Below are 19,289 nucleotides of genomic sequence, written 5' to 3'. Positions count from 1 at the left end.
TTTCCAGGATAGCCCCTTCTGCCTGCCAGCTATCTGCAGACGTTCGCACTTTCGGAGCAGGGCTGCGAAAGGAGCCTGGCTGGGACACCAACTTTCCCAGGCTACGTTTGAAGTTTGAGGTGGCAAGACAAGCAAGCAGCCCCATTCTCTGTGCCTCTATGCGAACAGTGCCATGGGCAGATGAGGCTGAGCAACAGCTTTCCAGGCTAGCCCCTTCTGGCTGCCAGCTATCTGCAGACGTTCGCACTTTCGGAGCAGGGCTGTGATAGGAGCCTGGCAGGGACACATCCATTCCCAGCATGCGTTTGAAGTTTCAAGTGGCAAGATAAGCAAGCAGCCCCATTCTCTGTGCCTCTGTGCGAGCACTGCCATGGGCAGATGAGGCTGAGCAACAGCTTTCCAGGCTAGCCCCTTCTGCCTGCCAGCTATCTGCAGACGTTCGCACTTTCGGAGCAGGGCTGTGATAGGAGCCTGGCAGGGACACCACCATTCCCAGCATGCGTTTGAAGTTTCAAGTGGCAAGATAAGCAAGCAGCCCCATTCTCTGTGCCTCTATGCGAACAGTGCCATGGGCAGATGAGGCTGAGCAACAGCTTTCCAGGCTAGCCCCTTCTGCCTGCCAGCTATCTGCAGACGTTCGCACTTTCGGAGCAGGGCTGCGAAAGGAGCCTGGCTGGGACACCAACTTTCCCAGGCTACGTTTGAAGTTTGAGGTGGCAAGACAAGCAAGCAGCCCCATTCTCTGTGCCTCTATGCGAACAGTGCCATGGGCAGATGAGGCTGAGCAACAGCTTTCCAGGCTAGCCCCTTCTGCCTGCCAGCTATCTGCAGACGTTCGCACTTTCGGAGCAGGGCTGTGATAGGAGCCTGGCTGGGACACCAACTTTCCCAGGCTACGTTTGAAGTTTGAGGTGGCAAGACAAGCAAGCAGCCCCATTCTCTGTGCCTCTATGCGAACAGTGCCATGGGCAGATGAGGCTGAGCAACAGCTTTCCAGGCTAGCCCCTTCTGCCTGCCAGCTATCTGCAGACGTTCGCACTTTCGGAGCAGGGCTGCGAAAGGAGCCTGGCTGGGACACCAACTTTCCCAGGCTACGTTTGAAGTTTGAGGTGGCAAGACAAGCAAGCAGCCCCATTCTCTGTGCCTCTATGCGAACAGTGCCATGGGCAGATGAGGCTGAGCAACAGCTTTCCAGGCTAGCCCCTTCTGGCTGCCAGCTATCTGCAGACGTTCGCACTTTCGGAGCAGGGCTGCGAAAGGAGCCTGGCAGGGACACCACCATTCCCAGCATGCGTTTGAAGTTTCAAGTGGCAAGATAAGCAAGCAGCCCCATTCTCTGTGCCTCTGTGCGAGCACTGCCATGGGCAGATGAGGCTGAGCAACAGCTTTCCAGGCTAGCCCCTTCTGCCTGCCAGCTATCTGCAGACGTTCGCACTTTCGGAGCAGGGCTGCGAAAGGAGCCTGGCTGGGACACCAACTTTCCCAGGCTACGTTTGAAGTTTGAGGTGGCAAGACAAGCAAGCAGCCCCATTCTCTGTGCCTCTATGCGAACAGTGCCATGGGCAGATGAGGCTGAGCAACAGCTTTCCAGGCTAGCCCCTTCTGCCTGCCAGCTACCTGCAGACGTTCGCACTTTCGGAGCAGGGCTGTGATAGGAGCCTGGCAGGGACACCACCATTCCCAGCATGCGTTTGAAGTTTCAAGTGGCAAGATAAGCAAGTAGCCCCATTCTCTGTGCCTCTATGCGAACAGTGCCATGGGCAGATGAGGCTGAGCAACAGCTTTCCAGGCTAGCCCCTTCTGCCTGCCAGCTATCTGCAGACGTTCGCACTTTCGGAGCAGGGCTGCGAAAGGAGCCTGGCTGGGACACCAACTTTCCCAGGCTACGTTTGAAGTTTGAGGTGGCAAGACAAGCAAGCAGCCCCATTCTCTGTGCCTCTGTTCGAGCACTGCCATGGGCAGATGAGGCTGAGCAACAGCTTTCCAGGCTAGCCCCTTCTGCCTGCCAGCTATCTGCAGACGTTCGCACTTTCGGAGCAGGGCTGCGAAAGGAGCCTGGCAGGGACACCAACTTTCCCAGCATGCGTTTGAAGTTTCAAGTGGCAAGATAAGCAAGCAGCTCCATTCTCTGTGTCTCTATGCGAACAGTGCCATGGGCAGATGAGGCTGAGCAACAGCTTTCCAGGCTAGCCCCTTCTGCCTGCCAGCTATCTGCAGACGTTCGCACTTTCGGAGCAGGGCTGCGAAAGGAGCCTGGCTGGGACACCAACTTTCCCAGGCTACGTTTGAAGTTTGAGGTGGCAAGACAAGCAAGCAGCCCCATTCTCTGTGCCTCTCTGCGAACAGTGCCATGGGCAGATGAGGCTGAGCAACAGCTTTCCAGGCTAGCCCGTTCTGCCTGCCAGCTATCTGCAGACGTTCGCACTTTCGGAGCAGGGCTGCGAAAGGAGCCTGGCTGGGACACCAACTTTCCCAGGCTACGTTTGAAGTTTGAGGTGGCAAGACAAGCAAGCAGCCCCATTCTCTGTGCCTCTATGCGAACAGTGCCATGGGCAGATGAGGCTGAGCAACAGCTTTCCAGGCTAGCCCCTTCTGCCTGCCAGCTATCTGCAGACGTTCGCACTTTCGGAGCAGGGCTGCGAAAGGAGCCTGGCTGGGACACCAACTTTCCCAGGCTACGTTTGAAGTTTGAGGTGGCAAGACAAGCAAGCAGCCCCATTCTCTGTGCCTCTATGCGAACAGTGCCATGGGCAGATGAGGCTGAGCAACAGCTTTCCAGGCTAGCCCCTTCTGCCTGCCAGCTATCTGCAGACGTTCGCACTTTCGGAGCAGGGCTGTGATAGGAGCCTGGCAGGGACACCACCATTCCCAGCATGCGTTTGAAGTTTCAAGTGGCAAGATAAGCAAGCAGCTCCATTCTCTGTGTCTCTATGCGAACAGTGCCATGGGCAGATGAGGCTGAGCAACAGCTTTCCAGGCTAGCCCCTTCTGCCTGCCAGCTATCTGCAGACGTTCGCACTTTCGGAGCAGGGCTGCGAAAGGAGCCTGGCTGGGACACCAACTTTCCCAGGCTACGTTTGAAGTTTGAGGTGGCAAGACAAGCAAGCAGCCCCATTCTCTGTGCCTCTGTGCGAGCACTGCCATGGGCAGATGAGGCTGAGCAACAGCTTTCCAGGCTAGCCCCTTCTGCCTGCCAGCTATCTGCAGACGTTCGCACTTTCGGAGCAGGGCTGCGAAAGGAGCCTGGCAGGGACACCACCATTCCCAGCATGCGTTTGAAGTTTCAAGTGGCAAGATAAGCAAGCAGCCCCATTCTCTGTGCCTCTATGCGAACAGTGCCATGGGCAGATGAGGCTGAGCAACAGCTTTCCAGGCTAGCCCCTTCTGCCTGCCAGCTATCTGCAGACGTTCGCACTTTCGGAGCAGGGCTGCGAAAGGAGCCTGGCTGGGACACCAACTTTCCCAGGCTACGTTTGAAGTTTGAGGTGGCAAGACAAGCAAGCAGCCCCATTCTCTGTGCCTCTATGCGAACAGTGCCATGGGCAGATGAGGCTGAGCAACAGCTTTCCAGGCTAGCCCCTTCTGCCTGCCAGCTATCTGCAGACGTTCGCACTTTCGGAGCAGGGCTGTGATAGGAGCCTGGCAGGGACACCACCATTCCCAGCATGCGTTTGAAGTTTCAAGTGGCAAGATAAGCAAGCAGCCCCATTCTCTGTGCCTCTATGCGAACAGTGCCATGGGCAGATGAGGCTGAGCAACAGCTTTCCAGGATAGCCCCTTCTGCCTGCCAGCTATCTGCAGACGTTTGCACTTTCGGAGCAGGGCTGCGAAAGGAGCCTGGCTGGGACACCAACTTTCCCAGCATGCGTTTGAAGTTTGAGGTGGCAAGACAAGCAAGCAGCCCCATTCTCTGTGCCTCTATGCGAACAGTGCCATGGGCAGATGAGGCTGAGCAACAGCTTTCCAGGCTAGCCCCTTCTGCCTGCCAGCTATCTGCAGACGTTCGCACTTTCGGAGCAGGGCTGTGATAGGAGCCTGGCAGGGACACATCCATTCCCAGCATGCGTTTGAAGTTTCAAGTGGCAAGATAAGCAAGCAGCCCCATTCTCTGTGCCTCTGTGCGAGCACTGCCATGGGCAGATGAGGCTGAGCAACAGCTTTCCAGGCTAGCCCCTTCTGCCTGCCAGCTATCTGCAGACGTTCGCACTTTCGGAGCAGGGCTGCGAAAGGAGCCTGGCAGGGACACCACCATTCCCAGCATGCGTTTGAAGTTTCAAGTGGCAAGATAAGCAAGCAGCCCCATTCTCTGTGCCTCTATGCGAACAGTGCCATGGGCAGATGAGGCTGAGCAACAGCTTTCCAGGATAGCCCCTTCTGCCTGCCAGCTATCTGCAGACGTTCGCACTTTCGGAGCAGGGCTGCGAAAGGAGCCTGGCTGGGACACCAACTTTCCCAGGCTACGTTTGAAGTTTGAGGTGGCAAGACAAGCAAGCAGCCCCATTCTCTGTGCCTCTATGCGAACAGTGCCATGGGCAGATGAGGCTGAGCAACAGCTTTCCAGGCTAGCCCCTTCTGCCTGCCAGCTATCTGCAGACGTTCGCACTTTCGGAGCAGGGCTGCGAACGGAGCCTGGCTGGGACACCAAATTTCCCAGGCTACGTTTGAAGTTTGAGGTGGCAAGACAAGCAAGCAGCCCCATTCTCTGTGCCTCTATGCGAACAGTGCCATGGGCAGATGAGGCTGAGCAACAGCTTTCCAGGCTAGCCCCTTCTGCCTGCCAGCTATCTGCAGACGTTCGCACTTTCGGAGCAGGGCTGCGAAAGGAGCCTGGCTGGGACACCAACTTTCCCAGGCTACGTTTGAAGTTTGAGGTGGCAAGACAAGCAAGCAGCCCCATTCTCTGTGCCTCTATGCGAACAGTGCCATGGGCAGATGAGGCTGAGCAACAGCTTTCCAGGATAGCCCCTTCTGGCTGCCAGCTATCTGCAGACGTTCGCACTTTCGGAGCAGGGCTGCGAAAGGAGCCTGGCAGGGACACCACCATTCCCAGCATGCGTTTGAAGTTTCAAGTGGCAAGATAAGCAAGCAGCCCCATTCTCTGTGCCTCTGTGCGAGCACTGCCATGGGCAGATGAGGCTGAGCAACAGCTTTCCAGGCTAGCCCCTTCTGCCTGCCAGCTATCTGCAGACGTTCGCACTTTCGGAGCAGGGCTGCGAAAGGAGCCTGGCTGGGACACCAACTTTCCCAGGCTACGTTTGAAGTTTGAGGTGGCAAGACAAGCAAGCAGCCCCATTCTCTGTGCCTCTATGCGAACAGTGCCATGGGCAGATGAGGCTGAGCAACAGCTTTCCAGGCTAGCCCCTTCTGGCTGCCAGCTATCTGCAGACGTTCGCACTTTCGGAGCAGGGCTGCGAAAGGAGCCTGGCAGGGACACCACCATTCCCAGCATGCGTTTGAAGTTTCAAGTGGCAAGATAAGCAAGTAGCCCCATTCTCTGTGCCTCTATGCGAACAGTGCCATGGGCAGATGAGGCTGAGCAACAGCTTTCCAGGCTAGCCCCTTCTGCCTGCCAGCTATCTGCAGACGTTCGCACTTTCGGAGCAGGGCTGCGAAAGGAGCCTGGCTGGGACACCAACTTTCCCAGGCTACGTTTGAAGTTTGAGGTGGCAAGACAAGCAAGCAGCCCCATTCTCTGTGCCTCTGTTCGAGCACTGCCATGGGCAGATGAGGCTGAGCAACAGCTTTCCAGGCTAGCCCCTTCTGCCTGCCAGCTATCTGCAGACGTTCGCACTTTCGGAGCAGGGCTGCGAAAGGAGCCTGGCTGGGACACCAACTTTCCCAGGCTACGTTTGAAGTTTGAGGTGGCAAGACAAGCAAGCAGCCCCATTCTCTGTGTCTCTATGCGAACAGTGCCATGGGCAGATGAGGCTGAGCAACAGCTTTCCAGGCTAGCCCCTTCTGCCTGCCAGCTATCTGCAGACGTTCGCACTTTCGGAGCAGGGCTGCGAAAGGAGCCTGGCTGGGACACCAACTTTCCCAGGCTACGTTTGAAGTTTGAGGTGGCAAGACAAGCAAGCAGCCCCATTCTCTGTGCCTCTCTGCGAACAGTGCCATGGGCAGATGAGGCTGAGCAACAGCTTTCCAGGCTAGCCCCTTCTGGCTGCCAGCTATCTGCAGACGTTCGCACTTTCGGAGCAGGGCTGCGAACGGAGCCTGGCTGGGACACCAACTTTCCCAGGCTACGTTTGAAGTTTGAGGTGGCAAGACAAGCAAGCAGCCCCATTCTCTGTGCCTCTATGCGAACAGTGCCATGGGCAGATGAGGCTGAGCAACAGCTTTCCAGGCTAGCCCCTTCTGCCTGCCAGCTATCTGCAGACGTTCGCACTTTCGGAGCAGGGCTGTGATAGGAGCCTGGCAGGGACACCACCATTCCCAGCATGCGTTTGAAGTTTCAAGTGGCAAGATAAGCAAGCAGCCCCATTCTCTGTGCCTCTATGCGAACAGTGCCATGGGCAGATGAGGCTGAGCAACAGCTTTCCAGGCTAGCCCCTTCTGCCTGCCAGCTATCTGCAGACGTTTGCACTTTCGGAGCAGGGCTGCGAAAGGAGCCTGGCTGGGACACCAACTTTCCCAGGCTACGTTTGAAGTTTGAGGTGGCAAGACAATCAAGCAGCCCCATTCTCTGTGCCTCTATGCGAACAGTGCCATGGGCAGATGAGGCTGAGCAACAGCTTTCCAGGCTAGCCCCTTCTGCCTGCCAGCTATCTGCAGACGTTCGCACTTTCGGAGCAGGGCTGTGATAGGAGCCTGGCAGGGACACCACCATTCCCAGCATGCGTTTGAAGTTTCAAGTGGCAAGATAAGCAAGCAGCTCCATTCTCTGTGTCTCTATGCGAACAGTGCCATGGGCAGATGAGGCTGAGCAACAGCTTTCCAGGCTAGCCCCTTCTGCCTGCCAGCTATCTGCAGACGTTCGCACTTTCGGAGCAGGGCTGCGAAAGGAGCCTGGCTGGGACACCAACTTTCCCAGGCTACGTTTGAAGTTTGAGGTGGCAAGACAAGCAAGCAGCCCCATTCTCTGTGCCTCTGTGCGAGCACTGCCATGGGCAGATGAGGCTGAGCAACAGCTTTCCAGGCTAGCCCCTTCTGCCTGCCAGCTATCTGCAGACGTTCGCACTTTCGGAGCAGGGCTGCGAAAGGAGCCTGGCAGGGACACCACCATTCCCAGCATGCGTTTGAAGTTTCAAGTGGCAAGATAAGCAAGCAGCCCCATTCTCTGTGCCTCTATGCGAACAGTGCCATGGGCAGATGAGGCTGAGCAACAGCTTTCCAGGATAGCCCCTTCTGCCTGCCAGCTATCTGCAGACGTTCGCACTTTCGGAGCAGGGCTGCGAAAGGAGCCTGGCTGGGACACCAACTTTCCCAGGCTACATTTGAAGTTTGAGGTGGCAAGACAAGCAAGCAGCCCCATTCTCTGTGCCTCTATGCGAACAGTGCCATGGGCAGATGAGGCTGAGCAACAGCTTTCCAGGCTAGCCCCTTCTGCCTGCCAGCTATCTGCAGACGTTCGCACTTTCGGAGCAGGGCTGCGAAAGGAGCCTGGCTGGGACACCAACTTTCCCAGGCTACGTTTGAAGTTTGAGGTGGCAAGACAAGCAAGCAGCCCCATTCTCTGTGCCTCTATGCGAACAGTGCCATGGGCAGATGAGGCTGAGCAACAGCTTTCCAGGCTAGCCCCTTCTGCCTGCCAGCTACCTGCAGACGTTCGCACTTTCGGAGCAGGGCTGTGATAGGAGCCTGGCAGGGACACCACCATTCCCAGCATGCGTTTGAAGTTTCAAGTGGCAAGATAAGCAAGCAGCCCCATTCTCTGTGCCTCTGTGCGAGCACTGCCATGGGCAGATGAGGCTGAGCAACAGCTTTCCAGGCTAGCCCCTTCTGCCTGCCAGCTATCTGCAGACGTTCGCACTTTCGGAGCAGGGCTGCGAAAGGGGCCTGGCAGGGACACCACCATTCCCAGCATGCGTTAAAGTTTCAAGTGGCAAGATAAGCAAGCAGCCCCATTCTCTGTGCCTCTATGCGAACAGTGCCATGGGCAGATGAGGCTGAGCAACAGCTTTCCAGGCTAGCCCCTTCTGGCTGCCAGCTATCTGCAGACGTTCGCACTTTCGGAGCAGGGCTGCGAAAGGAGCCTGGCTGGGACACCAACTTTCCCAGGCTACGTTTGAAGTTTGAGGTGGCAAGACAAGCAAGCAGCCCCATTCTCTGTGCCTCTATGCGAACAGTGCCATGGGCAGATGAGGCTGAGCAACAGCTTTCCAGGCTAGCCCCTTCTGCCTGCCAGCTATCTGCAGACGTTCGCACTTTCGGAGCAGGGCTGTGATAGGAGCCTGGCAGGGACACCACCATTCCCAGCATGCGTTTGAAGTTTCAAGTGGCAAGATAAGCAAGCAGCTCCATTCTCTGTGTCTCTATGCGAACAGTGCCATGGGCAGATGAGGCTGAGGAACAGCTTTCCAGGCTAGCCCCTTCTGGCTGCCAGCTATCTGCAGACGTTCGCACTTTCGGAGCAGGGCTGCGAAAGGAGCCTGGCTGGGACACCAACTTTCCCAGGCTACGTTTGAAGTTTGAGGTGGCAAGACAAGCAAGCAGCCCCATTCTCTGTGCCTCTATGCGAACAGTGCCATGGGCAGATGAGGCTGAGCAACAGCTTTCCAGGCTAGCCCCTTCTGCCTGCCAGCTATCTGCAGACGTTCGCACTTTCGGAGCAGGGCTGTGATAGGAGCCTGGCAGGGACACCACCATTCCCAGCATGCGTTTGAAGTTTCAAGTGGCAAGATAAGCAAGCAGCCCCATTCTCTGTGCCTCTATGCGAACAGTGCCATGGGCAGATGAGGCTGAGCAACAGCTTTCCAGGCTAGCCCCTTCTGCCTGCCAGCTATCTGCAGACGTTCGCACTTTCGGAGCAGGGCTGCGAACGGAGCCTGGCTGGGACACCAACTTTCCCAGGCTACGTTTGAAGTTTGAGGTGGCAAGACAAGCAAGCAGCCCCATTCTCTGTGCCTCTATGCGAACAGTGCCATGGGCAGATGAGGCTGAGCAACAGCTTTCCAGGCTAGCCCCTTCTGCCTGCCAGCTATCTGCAGACGTTCGCACTTTCGGAGCAGGGCTGCGAAAGGAGCCTGGCTGGGACACCAACTTTCCCAGGCTACGTTTGAAGTTTGAGGTGGCAAGACAAGCAAGCAGCCCCATTCTCTGTGCCTCTATGCGAACAGTGCCATGGGCAGATGAGGCTGAGCAACAGCTTTCCAGGCTAGCCCCTTCTGCCTGCCAGCTATCTGCAGACGTTCGCACTTTCGGAGCAGGGCTGCGAAAGGAGCCTGGCTGGGACACCACCATTCCCAGCATGCGTTTGAAGTTTCAAGTGGCAAGATAAGCAAGCAGCCCCATTCTCTGTGCCTCTATGCGAACAGTGCCATGGGCAGATGAGGCTGAGCAACAGCTTTCCAGGCTAGCCCCTTCTGCCTGCCAGCTATCTGCAGACGTTCGCACTTTCGGAGCAGGGCTGCGAAAGGAGCCTGGCTGGGACACCAACTTTCCCAGGCTACGTTTGAAGTTTGAGGTGGCAAGACAAGCAAGCAGCCCCATTCTCTGTGCCTCTATGCGAACAGTGCCATGGGCAGATGAGGCTGAGCAACAGCTTTCCAGGCTAGCCCCTTCTGCCTGCCAGCTATCTGCAGACGTTCGCACTTTCGGAGCAGGGCTGTGATAGGAGCCTGGCAGGGACACCACCATTCCCAGCATGCGTTTGAAGTTTCAAGTGGCAAGATAAGCAAGCAGCCCCATTCTCTGTGCCTCTATGCGAACAGTGCCATGGGCAGATGAGGCTGAGCAACAGCTTTCCAGGCTAGCCCCTTCTGCCTGCCAGCTATCTGCAGACGTTCGCACTTTCGGAGCAGGGCTGCGAAAGGAGCCTGGCTGGGACACCAACTTTCCCAGGCTACGTTTGAAGTTTGAGGTGGCAAGACAAGCAAGCAGCCCCATTCTCTGTGCCTCTCTGCGAACAGTGCCATGGGCAGATGAGGCTGAGCAACAGCTTTCCAGGCTAGCCCCTTCTGCCTGCCAGCTATCTGCAGACGTTCGCACTTTCGGAGCAGGGCTGCGAACGGAGCCTGGCTGGGACACCAACTTTCCCAGGCTACGTTTGAAGTTTGAGGTGGCAAGACAAGCAAGCAGCCCCATTCTCTGTGCCTCTATGCGAACAGTGCCATGGGCAGATGAGGCTGAGCAACAGCTTTCCAGGATAGCCCCTTCTGCCTGCCAGCTATCTGCAGACGTTCGCACTTTCGGAGCAGGGCTGCGAAAGGAGCCTGGCTGGGACACCAACTTTCCCAGGCTACGTTTGAAGTTTGAGGTGGCAAGACAAGCAAGCAGCCCCATTCTCTGTGCCTCTATGCGAACAGTGCCATGGGCAGATGAGGCTGAGCAACAGCTTTCCAGGCTAGCCCCTTCTGCCTGCCAGCTATCTGCAGACGTTCGCACTTTCGGAGCAGGGCTGCGAAAGGAGCCTGGCTGGGACACCACCATTCCCAGCATGCGTTTGAAGTTTCAAGTGGCAAGATAAGCAAGCAGCCCCATTCTCTGTGCCTCTATGCGAACAGTGCCATGGGCAGATGAGGCTGAGCAACAGCTTTCCAGGCTAGCCCCTTCTGCCTGCCAGCTATCTGCAGACGTTCGCACTTTCGGAGCAGGGCTGCGAAAGGAGCCTGGCTGGGACACCAACTTTCCCAGGCTACGTTTGAAGTTTGAGGTGGCAAGACAAGCAAGCAGCCCCATTCTCTGTGCCTCTATGCGAACAGTGCCATGGGCAGATGAGGCTGAGCAACAGCTTTCCAGGCTAGCCCCTTCTGGCTGCCAGCTATCTGCAGACGTTCGCACTTTCGGAGCAGGGCTGTGATAGGAGCCTGGCAGGGACACCACCATTCCCAGCATGCGTTTGAAGTTTCAAGTGGCAAGATAAGCAAGCAGCTCCATTCTCTGTGCCTCTATGCGAACAGTGCCATGGGCAGATGAGGCTGAGCAACAGCTTTCCAGGCTAGCCCCTTCTGCCTGCCAGCTATCTGCAGACGTTCGCACTTTCGGAGCAGGGCTGCGAAAGGAGCCTGGCTGGGACACCAACTTTCCCAGGCTACGTTTGAAGTTTGAGGTGGCAAGACAAGCAAGCAGCCCCATTCTCTGTGCCTCTGTGCGAGCACTGCCATGGGCAGATGAGGCTGAGCAACAGCTTTCCAGGCTAGCCCCTTCTGCCTGCCAGCTATCTGCAGACGTTCGCACTTTCGGAGCAGGGCTGCGAAAGGAGCCTGGCAGGGACACCACCATTCCCAGCATGCGTTTGAAGTTTCAAGTGGCAAGATAAGCAAGCAGCCCCATTCTCTGTGCCTCTATGCGAACAGTGCCATGGGCAGATGAGGCTGAGCAACAGCTTTCCAGGATAGCCCCTTCTGCCTGCCAGCTATCTGCAGACGTTCGCACTTTCGGAGCAGGGCTGCGAAAGGAGCCTGGCTGGGACACCAACTTTCCCAGGCTACGTTTGAAGTTTGAGGTGGCAAGACAAGCAAGCAGCCCCATTCTCTGTGCCTCTATGCGAACAGTGCCATGGGCAGATGAGGCTGAGCAACAGCTTTCCAGGCTAGCCCCTTCTGCCTGCCAGCTATCTGCAGACGTTCGCACTTTCGGAGCAGGGCTGTGATAGGAGCCTGGCAGGGACACATCCATTCCCAGCATGCGTTTGAAGTTTCAAGTGGCAAGATAAGCAAGCAGCCCCATTCTCTGTGCCTCTGTGCGAGCACTGCCATGGGCAGATGAGGCTGAGCAACAGCTTTCCAGGCTAGCCCCTTCTGCCTGCCAGCTATCTGCAGACGTTCGCACTTTCGGAGCAGGGCTGCGAAAGGAGCCTGGCAGGGACACCACCATTCCCAGCATGCGTTTGAAGTTTCAAGTGGCAAGATAAGCAAGCAGCCCCATTCTCTGTGCCTCTCTGCGAACAGTGCCATGGGCAGATGAGGCTGAGCAACAGCTTTCCAGGCTAGCCCCTTCTGCCTGCCAGCTATCTGCAGACGTTCGCACTTTCGGAGCAGGGCTGCGAAAGGAGCCTGGCTGGGACACCAACTTTCCCAGGCTACGTTTGAAGTTTGAGGTGGCAAGACAAGCAAGCAGCCCCATTCTCTGTGCCTCTATGCGAACAGTGCCATGGGCAGATGAGGCTGAGCAACAGCTTTCCAGGCTAGCCCCTTCTGCCTGCCAGCTATCTGCAGACGTTCGCACTTTCGGAGCAGGGCTGCGAACGGAGCCTGGCTGGGACACCAACTTTCCCAAGCTACGTTTGAAGTTTGAGGTGGCAAGACAAGCAAGCAGCCCCATTCTCTGTGCCTCTATGCGAACAGTGCCATGGGCAGATGAGGCTGAGCAACAGCTTTCCAGGCTAGCCCCTTCTGCCTGCCAGCTATCTGCAGACGTTCGCACTTTCGGAGCAGGGCTGCGAAAGGAGCCTGGCTCGGACACCAACTTTCCCAGGCTACGTTTGAAGTTTGAGGTGGCAAGACAAGCAAGCAGCCCCATTCTCTGTGCCTCTATGCGAACAGTGCCATGGGCAGATGAGGCTGAGCAACAGCTTTCCAGGCTAGCCCCTTCTGGCTGCCAGCTATCTGCAGACGTTCGCACTTTCGGAGCAGGGCTGCGAAAGGAGCCTGGCAGGGACACCACCATTCCCAGCATGCGTTTGAAGTTTCAAGTGGCAAGATAAGCAAGCAGCCCCATTCTCTGTGCCTCTGTGCGAGCACTGCCATGGGCAGATGAGGCTGAGCAACAGCTTTCCAGGCTAGCCCCTTCTGCCTGCCAGCTATCTGCAGACGTTCGCACTTTCGGAGCAGGGCTGCGAAAGGAGCCTGGCAGGGACACCACCATTCCCAGCATGCGTTTGAAGTTTCAAGTGGCAAGATAAGCAAGCAGCCCCATTCTCTGTGCCTCTATGCGAACAGTGCCATAGGCAGATGAGGCTGAGCAACAGCTTTCCAGGATAGCCCCTTCTGCCTGCCAGCTATCTGCAGACGTTCGCACTTTCGGAGCAGGGCTGCGAAAGGAGCCTGGCTGGGACACCAACTTTCCCAGGCTACGTTTGAAGTTTGAGGTGGCAAGACAAGCAAGCAGCCCCATTCTCTGTGCCTCTATGCGAACAGTGCCATGGGCAGATGAGGCTGAGCAACAGCTTTCCAGGCTAGCCCCTTCTGCCTGCCAGCTATCTGCAGACGTTCGCACTTTCGGAGCAGGGCTGCGAACGGAGCCTGGCTGGGACACCAACTTTCCCAGGCTACGTTTGAAGTTTGAGGTGGCAAGACAAGCAAGCAGCCCCATTCTCTGTGCCTCTATGCGAACAGTGCCATGGGCAGATGAGGCTGAGCAACAGCTTTCCAGGCTAGCCCCTTCTGCCTGCCAGCTATCTGCAGACGTTCGCACTTTCGGAGCAGGGCTGCGAAAGGAGCCTGGCTGGGACACCAACTTTCCCAGGCTACGTTTGAAGTTTGAGGTGGCAAGACAAGCAAGCAGCCCCATTCTCTGTGCCTCTATGCGAACAGTGCCATGGGCAGATGAGGCTGAGCAACAGCTTTCCAGGCTAGCCCCTTCTGGCTGCCAGCTATCTGCAGACGTTCGCACTTTCGGAGCAGGGCTGCGAAAGGAGCCTGGCAGGGACACCACCATTCCCAGCATGCGTTTGAAGTTTCAAGTGGCAAGATAAGCAAGCAGCCCCATTCTCTGTGCCTCTGTGCGAGCACTGCCATGGGCAGATGAGGCTGAGCAACAGCTTTCCAGGCTAGCCCCTTCTGCCTGCCAGCTATCTGCAGACGTTCGCACTTTCGGAGCAGGGCTGCGAAAGGAGCCTGGCTGGGACACCAACTTTCCCAGGCTACGTTTGAAGTTTGAGGTGGCAAGACAAGCAAGCAGCCCCATTCTCTGTGCCTCTATGCGAACAGTGCCATGGGCAGATGAGGCTGAGCAACAGCTTTCCAGGCTAGCCCCTTCTGCCTGCCAGCTACCTGCAGACGTTCGCACTTTCGGAGCAGGGCTGTGATAGGAGCCTGGCAGGGACACCACCATTCCCAGCATGCGTTTGAAGTTTCAAGTGGCAAGATAAGCAAGTAGCCCCATTCTCTGTGCCTCTATGCGAACAGTGCCATGGGCAGATGAGGCTGAGCAACAGCTTTCCAGGATAGCCCCTTCTGCCTGCCAGCTATCTGCAGACGTTCGCACTTTCGGAGCAGGGCTGCGAAAGGAGCCTGGCTGGGACACCAACTTTCCCAGGCTACGTTTGAAGTTTGAGGTGGCAAGACAAGCAAGCAGCCCCATTCTCTGTGCCTCTATGCGAACAGTGCCATGGGCAGATGAGGCTGAGCAACAGCTTTCCAGGCTAGCCCCTTCTGCCTGCCAGCTATCTGCAGACGTTCGCACTTTCGGAGCAGGGCTGTGATAGGAGCCTGGCAGGGACACATCCATTCCCAGCACGCGTTTGAAGTTTCAAGTGGCAAGATAAGCAAGCAGCTCCATTCTCTGTGTCTCTATGCGAACAGTGCCATGGGCAGATGAGGCTGAGCAACAGCTTTCCAGGCTAGCCCCTTCTGCCTGCCAGCTATCTGCAGACGTTCGCACTTTCGGAGCAGGGCTGCGAAAGGAGCCTGGCTGGGACACCAACTTTCCCAGGCTACGTTTGAAGTTTGAGGTGGCAAGACAAGCAAGCAGCCCCATTCTCTGTGCCTCTGTGCGAGCACTGCCATGGGCAGATGAGGCTGAGCAACAGCTTTCCAGGCTAGCCCCTTCTGCCTGCCAGCTATCTGCAGACGTTCGCACTTTCGGAGCAGGGCTGCGAAAGGAGCCTGGCAGGGACACCACCATTCCCAGCATGCGTTTGAAGTTTCAAGTGGCAAGATAAGCAAGCAGCCCCATTCTCTGTGCCTCTATGCGAACAGTGCCATGGGCAGATGAGGCTGAGCAACAGCTTTCCAGGATAGCCCCTTCTGCCTGCCAGCTATCTGCAGACGTTCGCACTTTCGGAGCAGGGCTGCGAAAGGAGCCTGGCTGGGACACCAACTTTCCCAGGCTACGTTTGAAGTTTGAGGTGGCAAGACAAGCAAGCAGCCCCATTCTCTGTGCCTCTATGCGAACAGTGCCATGGGCAGATGAGGCTGAGCAACAGCTTTCCAGGCTAGCCCCTTCTGCCTGCCAGCTATCTGCAGACGTTCGCACTTTCGGAGCAGGGCTGTGATAGGAGCCTGGCAGGGACACATCCATTCCCAGCATGCGTTTGAAGTTTCAAGTGGCAAGATAAGCAAGCAGCCCCATTCTCTGTGCCTCTGTGCGAGCACTGCCATGGGCAGATGAGGCTGAGCAACAGCTTTCCAGGCTAGCCCCTTCTGCCTGCCAGCTATCTGCAGACGTTCGCACTTTCGGAGCAGGGCTGCGAAAGGAGCCTGGCAGGGACACCACCATTCCCAGCATGCGTTTGAAGTTTCAAGTGGCAAGATAAGCAAGCAGCCCCATTCTCTGTGCCTCTATGCGAACAGTGCCATGGGCAGATGAGGCTGAGCAACAGCTTTCCAGGATAGCCCCTTCTGCCTGCCAGCTATCTGCAGACGTTCGCACTTTCGGAGCAGGGCTGCGAAAGGAGCCTGGCTGGGACACCAACTTTCCCAGGCTACGTTTGAAGTTTGAGGTGGCAAGACAAGCAAGCAGCCCCATTCTCTGTGCCTCTATGCGAACAGTGCCATGGGCAGATGAGGCTGAGCAACAGCTTTCCAGGATAGCCCCTTCTGCCTGCCAGCTATCTGCAGACGTTCGCACTTTCGGAGCAGGGCTGCGAACGGAGCCTGGCTGGGACACCAACTTTCCCAAGCTACGTTTGAAGTTTGAGGTGGCAAGACAAGCAAGCAGCCCCATTCTCTGTGCCTCTATGCGAACAGTGCCATGGGCAGATGAGGCTGAGCAACAGCTTTCCAGGCTAGCCCCTTCTGCCTGCCAGCTATCTGCAGACGTTCGCACTTTCGGAGCAGGGCTGCGAAAGGAGCCTGGCTGGGACACCAACTTTCCCAGGCTACGTTTGAAGTTTGAGGTGGCAAGACAAGCAAGCAGCCCCATTCTCTGTGCCTCTATGCGAACAGTGCCATGGGCAGATGAGGCTGAGCAACAGCTTTCCAGGCTAGCCCCTTCTGGCTGCCAGCTATCTGCAGACGTTCGCACTTTCGGAGCAGGGCTGTGATAGGAGCCTGGCAGGGACACATCCATTCCCAGCATGCGTTTGAAGTTTCAAGTGGCAAGATAAGCAAGCAGCCCCATTCTCTGTGCCTCTGTGCGAGCACTGCCATGGGCAGATGAGGCTGAGCAACAGCTTTCCAGGCTAGCCCCTTCTGCCTGCCAGCTATCTGCAGACGTTCGCACTTTCGGAGCAGGGCTGCGAAAGGAGCCTGGCAGGGACACCACCATTCCCAGCATGCGTTTGAAGTTTCAAGTGGCAAGATAAGCAAGCAGCCCCATTCTCTGTGCCTCTATGCGAACAGTGCCATAGGCAGATGAGGCTGAGCAACAGCTTTCCAGGATAGCCCCTTCTGCCTGCCAGCTATCTGCAGACGTTCGCACTTTCGGAGCAGGGCTGCGAAAGGAGCCTGGCTGGGACACCAACTTTCCCAGGCTACGTTTGAAGTTTGAGGTGGCAAGACAAGCAAGCAGCCCCATTCTCTGTGCCTCTATGCGAACAGTGCCATGGGCAGATGAGGCTGAGCAACAGCTTTCCAGGCTAGCCCCTTCTGCCTGCCAGCTATCTGCAGACGTTCGCACTTTCGGAGCAGGGCTGCGAACGGAGCCTGGCTGGGACACCAACTTTCCCAAGCTACGTTTGAAGTTTGAGGTGGCAAGACAAGCAAGCAGCCCCATTCTCTGTGCCTCTATGCGAACAGTGCCATGGGCAGATGAGGCTGAGCAACAGCTTTCCAGGCTAGCCCCTTCTGCCTGCCAGCTATCTGCAGACGTTCGCACTTTCGGAGCAGGGCTGCGAAAGGAGCCTGGCTCGGACACCAACTTTCCCAGGCTACGTTTGAAGTTTGAGGTGGCAAGACAAGCAAGCAGCCCCATTCTCTGTGCCTCTATGCGAACAGTGCCATGGGCAGATGAGGCTGAGCAACAGCTTTCCAGGCTAGCCCCTTCTGGCTGCCAGCTATCTGCAGACGTTCGCACTTTCGGAGCAGGGCTGCGAAAGGAGCCTGGCAGGGACACCACCATTCCCAGCATGCGTTTGAAGTTTCAAGTGGCAAGATAAGCAAGCAGCCCCATTCTCTGTGCCTCTGTGCGAGCACTGCCATGGGCAGATGAGGCTGAGCAACAGCTTTCCAGGCTAGCCCCTTCTGCCTGCCAGCTATCTGCAGACGTTCGCACTTTCGGAGCAGGGCTGCGAAAGGAGCCTGGCTGGGACACCAACTTTCCCAGGCTACGTTTGAAGTTTGAGGTGGCAAGACAAGCAAGCAGCCCCATTCTCTGTGCCTCTATGCGAACAGTGCCATGGGCCGATGAGGCTGAGCAACAGCTTTCCAGGCTAGCCCCTTCTGCCTGCCAGCTATCTGCAGACGTTCGCACTTTCGGAGCAGGGCTGTGATAGGAGCCTGGCAGGGACACATCCATTCCCAGCATGCGTTTGAAGTTTCAAGTGGCAAGATAAGCAAGCAGCCCCATTCTCTGTGCCTCTGTGCGAGCACTGCCATGGGCAGATGAGGCTGAGCAACAGCTTTCCAGGCTAGCCCCTTCTGCCTGCCAGCTATCTGCAGACGTTCGCACTTTCGGAGCAGGGCTGCGAAAGGAGCCTGGCAGGGACACCACCATTCCCAGCATGCGTTTGAAGTTTCAAGTGGCAAGATAAGCAAGCAGCCCCATTCTCTGTGCCTCTATGCGAACAGTGCCATAGGCAGATGAGGCTGAGCAACAGCTTTCCAGGATAGCCCCTTCTGCCTGCCAGCTATCTGCAGACGTTCGCACTTTCGGAGCAGGGCTGCGAAAGGAGCCTGGCTGGGACACCAACTTTCCCAGGCTACGTTTGAAGTTTGAGGTGGCAAGACAAGCAAGCAGCCCCATTCTCTGTGCCTCTATGCGAACAGTGCCATGGGCAGATGAGGCTGAGCAACAGCTTTCCAGGCTAGCCCCTTCTGCCTGCCAGCTATCTGCAGACGTTCGCACTTTCGGAGCAGGGCTGCGAACGGAGCCTGGCTGGGACACAAACTTTCCCAGGCTACGTTTGAAGTTTGAGGTGGCAAGACAAGCAAGCAGCCCCATTCTCTGTGCCTCTATGCGAACAGTGCCATGGGCAGATGAGGCTGAGCAACAGCTTTCCAGGCTAGCCCCTTCTGCCTGCCAGCTATCTGCAGACGTTCGCACTTTCGGAGCAGGGCTGCGAAAGGAGCCTGGCTGGGACACCAACTTTCCCAGGCTACGTTTGAAGTTTGAGGTGGCAAGACAAGCAAGCAGCCCCATTCTCTGTGCCTCTATGCGAACAGTGCCATGGGCAGATGAGGCTGAGCAACAGCTTTCCAGGCTAGCCCCTTCTGGCTGCCAGCTATCTGCAGACGTTCGCACTTTCGGAGCAGGGCTGCGAAAGGAGCCTGGCAGGGACACCACCATTCCCAGCATGCGTTTGAAGTTTCAAGTGGCAAGATAAGCAAGCAGCCCCATTCTCTGTGCCTCTGTGCGAGCACTGCCATGGGCAGATGAGGCTGAGCAACAGCTTTCCAGGCTAGCCCCTTCTGCCTGCCAGCTATCTGCAGACGTTCGCACTTTCGGAGCAGGGCTGCGAAAGGAGCCTGGCTGGGACACCAACTTTCCCAGGCTACGTTTGAAGTTTGAGGTGGCAAGACAAGCAAGCAGCCCCATTCTCTGTGCCTCTATGCGAACAGTGCCATGGGCAGATGAGGCTGAGCAACAGCTTTCCAGGCTAGCCCCTTCTGCCTGCCAGCTACCTGCAGACGTTCGCACTTTCGGAGCAGGGCTGTGATAGGAGCCTGGCAGGGACACCACCATTCCCAGCATGCGTTTGAAGTTTCAAGTGGCAAGATAAGCAAGTAGCCCCATTCTCTGTGCCTCTATGCGAACAGTGCCATGGGCAGATGAGGCTGAGCAACAGCTTTCCAGGATAGCCCCTTCTGCCTGCCAGCTATCTGCAGACGTTCGCACTTTCGGAGCAGGGCTGCGAAAGGAGCCTGGCTGGG

The sequence above is a fragment of the Opisthocomus hoazin genome, chromosome 37 (genome assembly GCF_030867145.1).
Source record: "Opisthocomus hoazin isolate bOpiHoa1 chromosome 37, bOpiHoa1.hap1, whole genome shotgun sequence".
Classification (NCBI taxonomy): Eukaryota; Metazoa; Chordata; class Aves; order Opisthocomiformes; family Opisthocomidae; genus Opisthocomus; species Opisthocomus hoazin.
This window is presented reverse-complemented; position numbering follows the sequence as displayed.